Source organism: Phaenicophaeus curvirostris, chromosome 2, assembly GCF_032191515.1.
Source record: "Phaenicophaeus curvirostris isolate KB17595 chromosome 2, BPBGC_Pcur_1.0, whole genome shotgun sequence".
Taxonomy (NCBI): Eukaryota; Metazoa; Chordata; class Aves; order Cuculiformes; family Cuculidae; genus Phaenicophaeus; species Phaenicophaeus curvirostris.
Window position 1 is genome coordinate 77,433,310 of NC_091393.1, and position 12,267 is coordinate 77,445,576.

Genomic DNA, 12,267 nt, shown 5'->3' on the forward strand with positions numbered 1-12,267 from the left:
AAATGGGGACTTGCATGACAGATAGTTACATACTGGGTGTGGATATAATATACTGTGGGCAGAAAAATACAGGGATTGTCTTTTGCCAGGGACTTATACAACCACATCTGTAGTTCCCCACCATTTCCTCCTTGACCCCCTTTGGAAGGGTTTTCTATCCAAAAGTGTAAAAATTACAAATTCCAAAAAAAATGTAATCTGGGCTCTACCTAGAGAAACTTTTAGATCGTTCATTCCATAAATAACTCTTAGTGGCTGTCTGACGTCAGAGGATTTGGAGAGAGAGGCTGGTCTGAAAGTGAAAACAGCAGCAGTTCCAGTCTCATTACAACAGCACAGCCAGCGAGAGGAGCAGCACAGACATTTCTCTATGTGGATTACGGGACTGCAGAGCCAGGAGGAACTGCGCAGAGACACGGGCACAACAGTGTAAGTGCAGCTGCTGCAGTAACTCTTCCTGTGTTCTTGCTTGTTTTCAAGAACATTCCCTGCAAGCACTGCTTGTCTTTCTTTTCTTTGTGTTCTCCTCTGAAGTATCCTGAAGCCAGCTTGGCAGAACGCAGGATTCAGCTTTAGCTTCATTGCTTCTCCCAAAGGTATGCGGAGGGGCTGACGGTGCAGGCTTTTGTGCTCTTCTGTATGTGGATAGGGGAGACAGGGAATGAGGGAGGTCAGAGGAGGAGAGAGAGGGAGGTAAGGCTATATCTCTGAAAGACTACAAAACTAAATGAAATTCAATTCCTTCATGTTCTGGTAGCAGGATAGCAAAATCCCAAGTAAACCCTAGGCAAAATCCAACTTCCTTAAGCAACTTGACAATGCAGGATTTCTTTTTTAACTCTTTAATCCCTTGTCATATTGCACAGCAAGCAGTTCCTCTATCCTTATGATGATGACAGACAACTGTCTTGCTCCCTGACAGTGAAGTCCTGTTCCACACTGTCTGCCAGGCTACTAAGAATAACAGATCCTATCACAAGTATGTGGTATTGCTTGCTAAATCTGACAAATTTAGCACCTTGAGCCTGTACTAGCTTGACACTGAGGACAGAAAGAACTCACTGCTTCTGCAGAGGAAAAAGGCAATCTCTCACATCCAAAAATTAGCTCTGACAGGGTTGTACATGAAAGAGGCAGTTACTACAAGGACAATCTCCCTGTGAAAAATGTTCAGAGGTGCTGCTACAGACACAGATGCAAGTCCTAAAGAAAGCTAGTGATTCTTAATAATTTATTTAGTTTATTTTTATTTTAATCTCAGCAGACCAGAGATTCCCAATCCTACTCCATATTCTCTAATAAGACCCATGACAGAAAGCTCATTTCTCCAGGCAGGTGGAAAAGTTGATGCCTCTTGTGTGAGACTGACATACTTAGCTAGCACTTGTAACTTTAGAAAGCTCTTTGTCAAAGAGAGGGTGCTTGGAGATGATGCCCTTGGACATAAACACAAAGCTAGGCTGAGAAGCAGGAGCTGTGTGAATTGCACAACATAATGCGCTGTGCTATTAGTAATTGGCTTCAGCCAACAAGCACTCACAGGAAAAGTTGTTGCGTTCAGTGCTCCCTAGGTTGAGTTGTTTTGGTACTGGAATAAGTCTGTAAATACTTTTTCTCCTGAGGGTGGCAGAGCATGTTGCTGGGGGAGGAGAAGGAAGTAAAGGAGGAAAGGTGAGGATTGGGAGGAGGAAGTTTTGCAGGAATCCCACCTTCAAAATGACATTGAGCAACTCTAGTTAGCTGTGCTTAAAGGAACTGCAGGTTGATTAATCACTGTGCTGGCTAACGTAATGGGGGTAGCCTTTACAGGGCAGGTGTTCAAGGTCTAATCCCCACTAAGGGATTCTGTGCCACACCAGGTAAAGCAACCTCGGCTGAGCTGAAGAAAAAGCAACCACACTGACTGCATGCGTAAGGAAGCATGTTTTCTCAGAGTCAGATCCTGCAGGGATAGATTGTGGTAATGAAGTCTCCAGACTTGGAAGGAATCAGTTTGGGATCTGGGCTGCTTTACCATGACATATCAGAATCTTTTCCCACTCCCCATTTATTTCTTATTAGATTTTGTTTCCAGTAGCCTAGCAGCTCCTTTTCCAAGAAAGTGCTTTATTTTCTTAGCAACAGCCTAATCACATTGGCTGGCAATGTGAAAGAAGAAAAATCCTTAAGAAACACAGTAACTTATTAAATATATGTATGTCCCAACAAAAGTTTGAGAGCTGTCACAGCCAAGATGAGTGTCTGGGAGTCACAGACACTTTTATGTGGTTCAGTAGTTCATCTGTCCCGAGTGCACTTGGCAATATGGAACTAATACGTACAGAACTGCTGAAAGCTGAGAGGGTGAGAAGAGGAAGTAAGAAAATAATTTGAGATTTGGGGTGTATTAAGATGACTACTTCCTTTCTGTCTCGTGAGTTCTGTCTCTGTCCTCCAGCTCAGCATCCCACTAGTGAGTGATGCTACCTGCAGGGGTCTGCAAATCTGGAAGTTCCCTGTGGGCTGTTAGTCATGATTCACGGTGAGAGCTGCACACTTTGTGAAAGGGTGAGAGGAGAAATGGGGAAGGAGATACAGATCTGGCAAGAGATAAGCTTAGTGTGAGAATGCATGTGTCATCACTCATCATTTTTGAGTTTAGATGAGGTTATAACAGCTAGGAAATTGCTAGTTCTTCTACTGGTGGACATGGACCCTGGAAGCAAGAGAAACAAATACAATATGATCAGGACAAATGTCTTTCCAGTTTTGCTTTGTGGAGCAGAATACAATTCCCTGTTGGAGCTTATGACAGTCACAGTGCAACCCTGAGGTTTTAGAAGTCTATATTATGTGTTACGAAGTGCAATCTCATGGTTTCACAGAGCTGAGTAAGCAAATTCTCTGGATATCCTAGTGGCCTTACCACACTGTATAACTTGTCTGTTGCTATCACTGCTGTTTATTTTAGCTGTACTCCTTATGTGTAATGAAGATCATTCTGTTCATCTTGCAATCAGTCAAAAACATTTTTCTTGCCATGTCCAGATGGAATGTGCACTGACTCTATTTTATTGGCAAGGAGGCACAGCAAAAGTTAACAGTACCTTGAAGGAATCTTCCAGATAATATGTTTTTGCTCCATCTGCCTTAGTTGACATAAAATTCCCTCAAGGTCCAGTGGAATCCTAGAAAGCCATCTGGTCCCTCCAGGCCAGCCATCTGACCTAGAGATTGAGCAATCAGGGGACACCATTTCCTGACACATTGGAGAAGGATGTGTGGGAGGTTTGACTTTCAGCACTTTAATTGCTGGGAATTTTCAAACCTGGGTCAGTCCTATGGAGATCTGACCCTTTCTCTCTTTCGTATCCCTGCAGCCCCCAGGCAAGCACAGCATGTTGTTAAACCAGAAGAAAGCTGACTGCTCTGATTTTCGTTGGATGAAAGAGTTTACATGTATTTTGCTGTGCTTTTTCTTGTGTTGATGATTGACATGTTGTGTCTCTTAGAGATTTTCAGTTTTACCAGTTGTGTTTCCTAATATCACACCCCTTCAAACTGACGCATTTGCAGAAAACTGGTAGTAGCAAGAATCAGTACATATACTAACATGGTAAATCTGATAATTTCTCATCTTACCGCAACTCCACTTAACTTCTGTTTGGCAGTACTCTGAGTCATTATCAAACTTGTTATCTTCCAAATTCTGTGAAGGTATTAAATTTCATAGTGGCATGTAAATTATTTAAACGGGATTTATTGGATTGGATTCACAGCTGGTGCAAACAGGTATGGGAGCTCCAGTGTAGCTATTACATATGTATCCAGCTGAGGATTTGGCCCAGTCTCTTCAGACTGGTAATGAGTTACCTGAGGCACAGACAGTGCAAGTCTTCTCTCATTTGTACTAGTGAAAGTTTTTTGTAGCACCATATTGTTCAAGAAACTTTCTTCAGGCTTTACTTATGAGTAAGTTCAAGTAGCATCAGAATTTGGTCCAGAGAAACTGAGGCCCAAGTTGTGCAAAGCAGCCTATAATTTTGGCTCTTTATTTTTAGTGTCTTTTTAAGGCACCAAGACACTAAAAAATTGAGACAGCCAAAATTATAAGCTACTTTTAAAATGCTGGTTGAGTGACTTGGGCAAATCTACACATTGGATTTCATTCGTCACATACTTTTTACAGCAGTGTAACTCTCTAAAGGTCAGTGGAGCTACTACTGTTTTACAGCAATAGAACTCACAGAGGAATGTGTCCCATGTTTCCAGAAGTTCCCATGGGCTTTGGTATGCCAGTCCTGTACTCATGTTCTGTTTTTTCTTGACATGTCCAGGCTCCGTCCCACTTTGATTTGCTGAGAACCACATAGCTGCATGCCCATGAAAACATTACATGCTGAGCAGTGCTATTGGTAGTGCATCCTCAACTTTCCTAGTGCTGGCTATTAAATCTGCACCTGATGATGGTCAAACAGGCTTTTCCCTCCCTGAGGCTTTGTGTCCAGTTTTGTGTGTAACCCAAAGTTCATGTTCCATGTTACATTTATATTTTCAATTAGTTTTCCACATGGTATTTTAACACTTGAGATTTTGGCTTCTCTGGTGATCTCTGTCATGTCAGGTAACGTTTTCTAGTACTAGGAATTTTCTACACTTGGGACAACATGAAGTAATAGATCTGAAGTCGAAAGGCTTTGCCAAGGAGCAGAAAGTTGGATCGCGGCTGGTGGTGGTGTCACTGAAGTTGTTGTGGAAGAAGGAGGCGCTTTCACCAATTAGTTTTGAGAACAGGAGGTGCTTTTCTCAGTTTGTTAGGAAAAAAAGGTGACACTTTCCCCAATTTGATATGAAAAAAGGAGATGCTTTCCCCAATTTGTTCTGAACAAAGGAGGTGCTTTAAGCAATTCAATATGAAAAAAAGGAGACGCTTTCCCCTGTTTGATGTGAAATGTGAGGTCTGACCATGACAAAGTCATAGTTTTTGGATTTAGTGGAAAAGTTATTCTGAGAGTATCACAGACTTATAGCAATGAAATGGTTTCTCTGGAGTTAGGAATTAGAGACATTTATGATGGAAAGAAGGAAGCAGATAAGAAAGAGAGGGGATCAGAAGGCTTGCTGGAATTCAGAGTGGGAGCTGGAGATCTAAAGGATGTGTTTAGACTGTGTGAAAATGGAAATAGAGGTAACCTTGAGGAACTGAAAAAATCTTTGGCAGCAAGAGAATAGGCTCCCTCCCTGAATAACAAGTGCTTGCTCACTTCCCAGTTTTGCTGGCTTCAAAGTAATAATCACTGAAGTTGATATTTTTGCTTTGAAGTTTGCATTTGTTTTTGTTGAAGAGTATTTTTTCTCTTCACTGTGTCCCAAGATTACTTAAATTCAGGCAATGCTTGTGCCAACCCAGCTCTTCTTTAAACTGGGGACAAAGCTGACTTGTGAGATCCAAGAACTCTATTCTGTCTCCTTGGTATATTATATTTTTTTAGAGACACATAAAGAAAGACTAATTTTTACTGTTACGACTCTTATTATTCAAGGCAGTGACCTAGTCTGATCTGGGAGGCTTTGTATTTTGTTTTCTGTTTGGAGGGTCAATGTTTTTAGCTGCTTAAACAATGAATTCCCAAGGGACAAAAATTTACACGCTGCCCTGTGCATCCATTGAAGAAAGTGGTCAGGCCCAATTTAACTTTAAGATCTGATCTGAAGATCTGTTCCCAGGGCACTTTCATAAATTAAGTACACAAACACACACACACACAAAAGAGGAGGAACCTTTCTGCTGAGGAGCACAGTCCACATTAGATTTCATTGTGAAGGAGTCATGCAAGGATACATTTCAAGGGTTTAATATCATATGGCAAGATTCCCTTCTCCCAAGAAAAAGCTGTGGGAAGAGATGAAAAGTCATGGAGGATGGGTCCACTGATAGCTATTAAAGATGATAATCTGGCTGTACTCCCATCTCCAAGTCCTAGACAACTAAAAGCATCGAGAAAGGGTAGGATCAGACTATATATGATATTTTTATATGCTTTCTCTAACCATCTGCAGCTGACCATTACTTGGAGATAGGATGCTGGTTTAGCTGGACTTCTGATCTGACTCTATGTGCTCATTTTATATTCCTGTGGTCTTCAAGGGAGAAACCACTGTGAAGATCCTCTGATGTTTCATCTATTCTGCGAGGAAGAAACAGTCATATCTGTAAGAGGAACTTAACCTGAATATTACAAACCTCCAGAAACTTATTCACATTTTAGAGTCCCTGTAAGTGTCAGTAATGCACATGAAGAAATTACACCTTCATTTTTACCACTTTCTGTGTCTTCTTGCCAGTGAAAAATTGATCAGTATCTTTACTTGTTCCCTTGTTCAAAAGTGAATTGAGAACAGTGACAATTTTTTTCCAGAAAGGATTTAATTTGCTGACCCCCTTCCAGTTACGGAGAAATGTCTGGCATTTTCTTTTGCATCTCAATATTTCTCTAAATCTGAAAATTACAAACAAACAGGCTTACTTTTCAAGAGTATAATTCCTGCAGATATTTTCTTGAATAATAAATATTTGGAGTGCTTCCATTTTCCAGGAAATCTCAGTGCTTAAAAAAAGTCAGGCAATTTTTAGGTGTTTCAGGCTGGTCTTGAAAAATCATTAATCTCTTTGCACACACTTGGTCCTGCACTGTCATCTGTTTTCTTTCAAATCTGCAGAAGGCTGTGACAGAAAAACATGGGAATTCCACATTGCTCTGCATTGGCCCGCCAATTCTGTGCCTTTCCTTGTCAGGCTGAAGGGAACAATCTTTTCAAGACAGAATGGAATTACTGTGGATCTGTATAGTCACCCTTGCCTCTGCTGATACGTTTGCAGATGTTTCCCAGATTCTTGCAGAGGTGTAACATGATTTCGCTCTAACATGGAGTTATTTTTTTTCCCCTGTGAATGTTACAGCAGTTCAGTCCCTCTGAAAACATGTAATCAATAAATCATTAGCCTACAATACAGTAACTTCTTTAGTTTCCACTAGGTTAAGATCAAACCCTGAATGCTGTAGGTACTGTATACTCATTAGCCAGATTGTTTCTGGTGGAGCTAGGACAAACTCAATGGGCTGTTCCTATTTAACCAGTAGAAGTTAAATGATAAGAATATTTTCTTGTATGCAATCATAGACTATACAAATATGTAAAGATAAGTCATGTATATATAGGTAGAAAAATTTAGAAATTTAATGTTTGCATTTAACACTTTCCTATGGAAAATGTCAAGAAATATACAAACATTAATGGACTTACCATTCGGGGAAGCTGAGGCACAGCTTTCTCAGATGCCTGCACCCTCTTGGGGACTTGTGCTATCATATAAATACTCTCACTGCAGATAGGTTAGAGACCTATTTTCTTTTAGCTATCTTTATGTCCTCTGAAGTGTTAGTTTAAAACAAATCTGTAGTAGTTTAACTAAAATATTACATCATCTTTATAATTATGTTGCATTTAGCCTCCTGCATGGTAGACAAGCCATATATTCATCAAAATCATACTCCTCCCAGAATGCAAGTGTATCACACTGCTGCAGAGTGTGTATTCCTCCCCTTTTTTCTGCCTCCTCCACATCAGTGTTGTGGCTTCCCAAGGCCTCAAGTTATAATCCTCAGTTTTTCTTCCTACTCTCCACCCTTTGTTTAGTTTTTTGCCTAAACTGAGAACATGAAAATTAGGTACTGCTGATAATGATCATAAGAAATCTGCCCTAATTATGTGAAATGCATTTATTTGTTAGGTTAAACAGCATACATCTGTAGAGAGGGTTTGCCAGAGCACCATTCTTCTTTACAGATGTTGTCAGGAATGGAGCCATCCAATAGTGCAGACAGTCTTGATTTTCTCACTGAGTCACTGACCATTATCTGGGATGCCTGGACAGTGAGTACCCTGCTTAAATCCATTTGGCAGAATCCTGACCCCCTCTAGGCAGGTGACCCCATCAGCATCTGCACAACAGATGAAAGATAGCACGATCTTGACCAAACACGAGGGGACTTTGGTCCTTTGCTACTTTTGCAGCCGTGTATACAGCGGGAACCAATTAAACTATGTTTCTAACAGCTGAATGCACAGAGAGACAGTTGGTTTTGTTCTCGCCTGTGTTCTCATCTGTCAGCATCCTCTTGCACTGCTATGTAGGGATAGAGTAATAACCATGCTAGGGCCCTGCCAATATGAACTGTCTTCCAGCTGTGCCCTACTGAGATATGAACTTGCCCTCACTGCTTGTTTCATACCTTTACTGCCCTGTGGGTCAGGCATCTCAATGAGTGAATCTCTCTGGCTCTGTTGCAGAGGCCCTGAAATGTGTTACCAATGACAGAAGTACAAAGCTTGACCTTAGCCTTTCATTGTCAGCAGGATTCAGGCAGTCTGTGTGAATGTTACAATGCCTTTGGCACTCACTATTACTAAGTTATAGGGAGAAAAACAGATGCATTTTCTAAATAGGTGAAATTTTCCTTGGGGGACCCTTGAATTGTTTTCCAGCTGTGTTTGAGCTTATCTAGAACAGCTTCATGTACCTGCTGGGGGACATGTGTTACGCTATAAGTGTCCTACTGTGCCCTTCATGATACATTTTATGTTTAAATAGACGCAAAATTTAGCAACCAATTCCTCACTGCCTCATCCCCTGCTTACTTACAGTGATGATGTTTACTATGTTCACATCTATTGGGACATCTCCAGAGGCCCATACACTTTCTGAGTTACACATCTGTCAGTGTAGCTAAGCTACTGTGAAATGGGAGCTTTACCTTAGAAAATACTGTAAATACATTTAAAGTTGACCTAATATAATAGATTAACATTTTCTTATAGTATCCCTATACTTTCAATAAAAAGCAGTTTAAGAATGAGGCTTCATCAGACTTGAGAGTCAATTTTTCAGTTACTGGCCTTGACATTTTGCAAAGTATATCAACAAGCAATTCAGATTGCAGATATATCAAAGTTTTATTTTTTCACACTGACCAAAAAACCATCATTTGTAGCTGTATGTATTATCCACAGAGCATGAATATTCAAGTAAGTGTGATCTAAATTATGATCTCTAGAATCAGATATCAGAGGTCAGGGATATGTCATTATACCGCTGTAAAACAAAATACCTCATTCGTCATTGCCAACGGCTTTAAACTAAGAGTGGAAATGTCTGCCTCATTTTCGACTGAAAAACTTATCCAAATCTGCTTCCCATTGGTCCCTTGAAAAGTCTTATGTATGACAGTATTGGAATAAAAGTGCTGTGGAGTCTGCTGGACTACATGTCTATTATGCAGTTGTCTCTGATTGTAGGAAACAGGACTTGATGACCTTGTAGTCCTATACGCCCATGAATGCACATGACCCAGAATCCAACTGACCACACTACAGGCTCTAGTGACGTTTGGGAGTGCAGCAGCAAATTAAAATGGAAGCAGATGGCTAAAAAAGTCCTCTCCGTGTTTTGCCTTGTCTTTTCTTTCAAGGATGTTGCCTGAAGTCTTTGATCCAAATAGCCTGCTGAGGAAATATGTCTCAGAGCTATAATGAAACAACACTAAGAACACTGTCTTCAGTTCTGGATACTCAATACTAAGTGGTTACATAGTGATGGGGAGAGATAGGCAACCTTCATTTTTCCTTTGAGCGGCCATTAGTCATGGTTTCTTGAGATTCTTTAGCTATTTCAGGAATAAACTTAATTCACAAAGAAGCTAGAGGAAGCTGGGCACTTTGGTACCTAATAGGGGAGAAACATCTCCAGAGAAATGGGAAATACTCTTTGACTTCCATCAGAAATTCTCCCATTGTTAATTTTGGACTTGCTTCTTCTGGCTGGCCGCTGCCATTAACTGCCATTAACTGTTCGTGTGACTCAGAGTATATGCTTTCAAGTGTGCTATCTATCTACCTATCTGTGTACCTACCTACCTGTTTGTTTGTTTGCTTGCTTGCTTGTAGTGGAACAGCTCAGGCTGCATGGATGTATAAGCTTTATTTTCTGTTTCCTGTTTAGGCTGTGTGACTCTTAAGTCCATGAGCTTTCCACATTCCTATATTTGTTGCAGTTGGGCTTTTAAACCTGAAGTTCTCACCAACATTTTGGAGGGACCATTTGTTTTGGGGGCTGGATTTTACCATTTCATGTGGTTCATACACACTGCATCTTGTGATGTTAATATGGTAGGGAATAACAGGCCCTGTAGCCACAGTGAAACTCCCTGAGAAATTAACTCATGAATGCCACAAAAGCAGTTCTCCTAGTTCTATGATACTTAGAAGCAGTCTAAAAAGTCTCCATGTAGAATAAGATGCCATCATTGATTTCTTTAGTATCTTTGCACTTCAGTTATGTTCCAAGTGTCCCATGAAGCTATAGGGTCACAGCAAATGATGTACTGCTCCTAGGCAAATGCACCCAGACTTGAATTTGTTCATCAGTCTTTGTGCATGATTCTTAAAACACCAAGATCACTTTTACATACTTACTGAACAGAGACACAGTAATCACTGCATTATATTAACGTCTGTATATCTGACACACCCAGTGATTTGTTTGCAGACTTTCCCACACCCTCAGAGTTGCCACTTCTTAGTTTGGGTCATTTTTACCATGGCTGTGTCAGATGTCATTTTCTCTGAACATACTTTTGGGTGTAGCTGATTGCAGCAGGGAAATAGGAAAACACAAGTCTGCCTTTTGCCGCTCACTTGAGTTGCATCATTACAAAGGATTAAACATTGAGGCAATTCATTAGGTGATCATTGTAGGTACCTTCCAACTGTTGTGTTTAGGGTTGTTTTTTTGTTGTTTGTTTTGTTTTGTTTTTACTATGGATCTTCTCTCCATATAGTTACAGTTGTACAGTTGTCCTTTTTTTTCCACCCTCTTTTCTCTACGCAGCACAGGAACACGACAGCCTTGTGAATCTAATATGCACCTAACTAGACCTCACCACACTGAACCACTGGGCCAATGCAGTCCTTTCATATTGCCATTTGGTATCAGCAGGAGGATGTTGTTGCATTTCTATTTCATCAGGCCTGTCTCGTATGTTGAAAAGTCTGTGTGACTGTGTTTAGTAGTGTTTTATGACTTGTTTGCCTTGCTTGAACTGTGTCAGCTATTGGAGGTCCTGTGCTGTAAAATGTGTCACAGAGCTGACTAAGTGGCCCCTTGTCCTGCCTGCTTTGCTAATTGTGCTGAGCCACATAGTATCTATTGGATATGCAGGCATGGAAGGTAAGGAAGAGTTTTGTTAACTCAGGGGAACAAATGAGTTGTAGATGAGAGCTATGCTGGTGGTTTGGCCAATAATTACAGGCTACAGAGTTAAACAGGTTCTAAATGCCAAACAGCCTCCACCTTGCTTAATACTTGGATAAGATACCAAAGTCTATATGAAGCAGTGCCAATCATTAGGAGGCATGTATCAATTTTGATTTGGGTTCAAGACCAAAATCTAAGGAATTTGATATTAAAGGATATGAGAATTTCTCACTTGTGTTCTGCTTAGCATTTTTTGAGTGCTAAACTATTCATCTTTGAGGAAAAGATTAAAGAGCTCAGACTACTGGGAAATATAACTTCCAGAATAACTTAACAATTTTTTTCAGTGCTTTATCTGGTTCAGGAAAATGTATAGTTCTCAGATACTTTTCATTAGGTGCCCTAAGAACAGGACTCAATCTAATATAGCTGGTTTTCATTTCAAGTTTGTCTTTGGGCTGCTTGCTTCTGACTCTACACAGACCCTTAATAAACTGTTCTCTTCCAAAAAATGTTAATATAGATGGTCCCTTAGAATCTGTGTCTGAGAGTTGTGTTACACTGGGCCAATTACAGGACCACATTTACAAAAATATTTGTTCGCTGGGTTAGCTTCAGGTTTTTTCTTCAAAATTTGTATGATTTATGATATGAATCAAACCACCTCAGCTCTAGCAGACATTGGCTTTGACATATAGGGCTTATTTTTTTCAGAATCATTCAGCATGCACATCACCAATTGTTGTGTGTGAGTTGTGGGTACAAAGACATTCAATGACTTTCCCAAGGTCACAGTGACAATCAGGATCAGCGCTCCACAGAGCAGTTCGTGGCTCCAAGTAAATAAACACACATGAAAACTAGTAGAAATTTGAGAGCTGTGCAAGGATCCTGTGTAGCTGCGCCTCCAAAAATGGGTCTTGTCTTTCTTAATAAGATTTAAACAGCTACATTTTCATAATTAAAGTTATCAC

General features: G+C 40.4%; 1 protein-coding gene across 2 annotated transcripts in view; it reads left to right on the plus strand.

Moving 5' to 3' along the window:
• Positions 1-380: 380 nt before the first annotated feature.
• The window catches only part of DAAM2 (dishevelled associated activator of morphogenesis 2), a 212,208-nt gene continuing 200,321 nt past the window's right edge, over positions 381-12,267 (plus strand). Inside the window, exon 1 of one of the 2 annotated variants that reach the window (XM_069852534.1) lies at positions 381-429. The gene's annotated coding sequence lies outside the window, so the exon portion shown is untranslated. Of the gene's footprint in view, positions 430-461; positions 597-12,267 lie in introns of those variants that run through there. The other variant, XM_069852533.1, reaches the window with a different exon arrangement.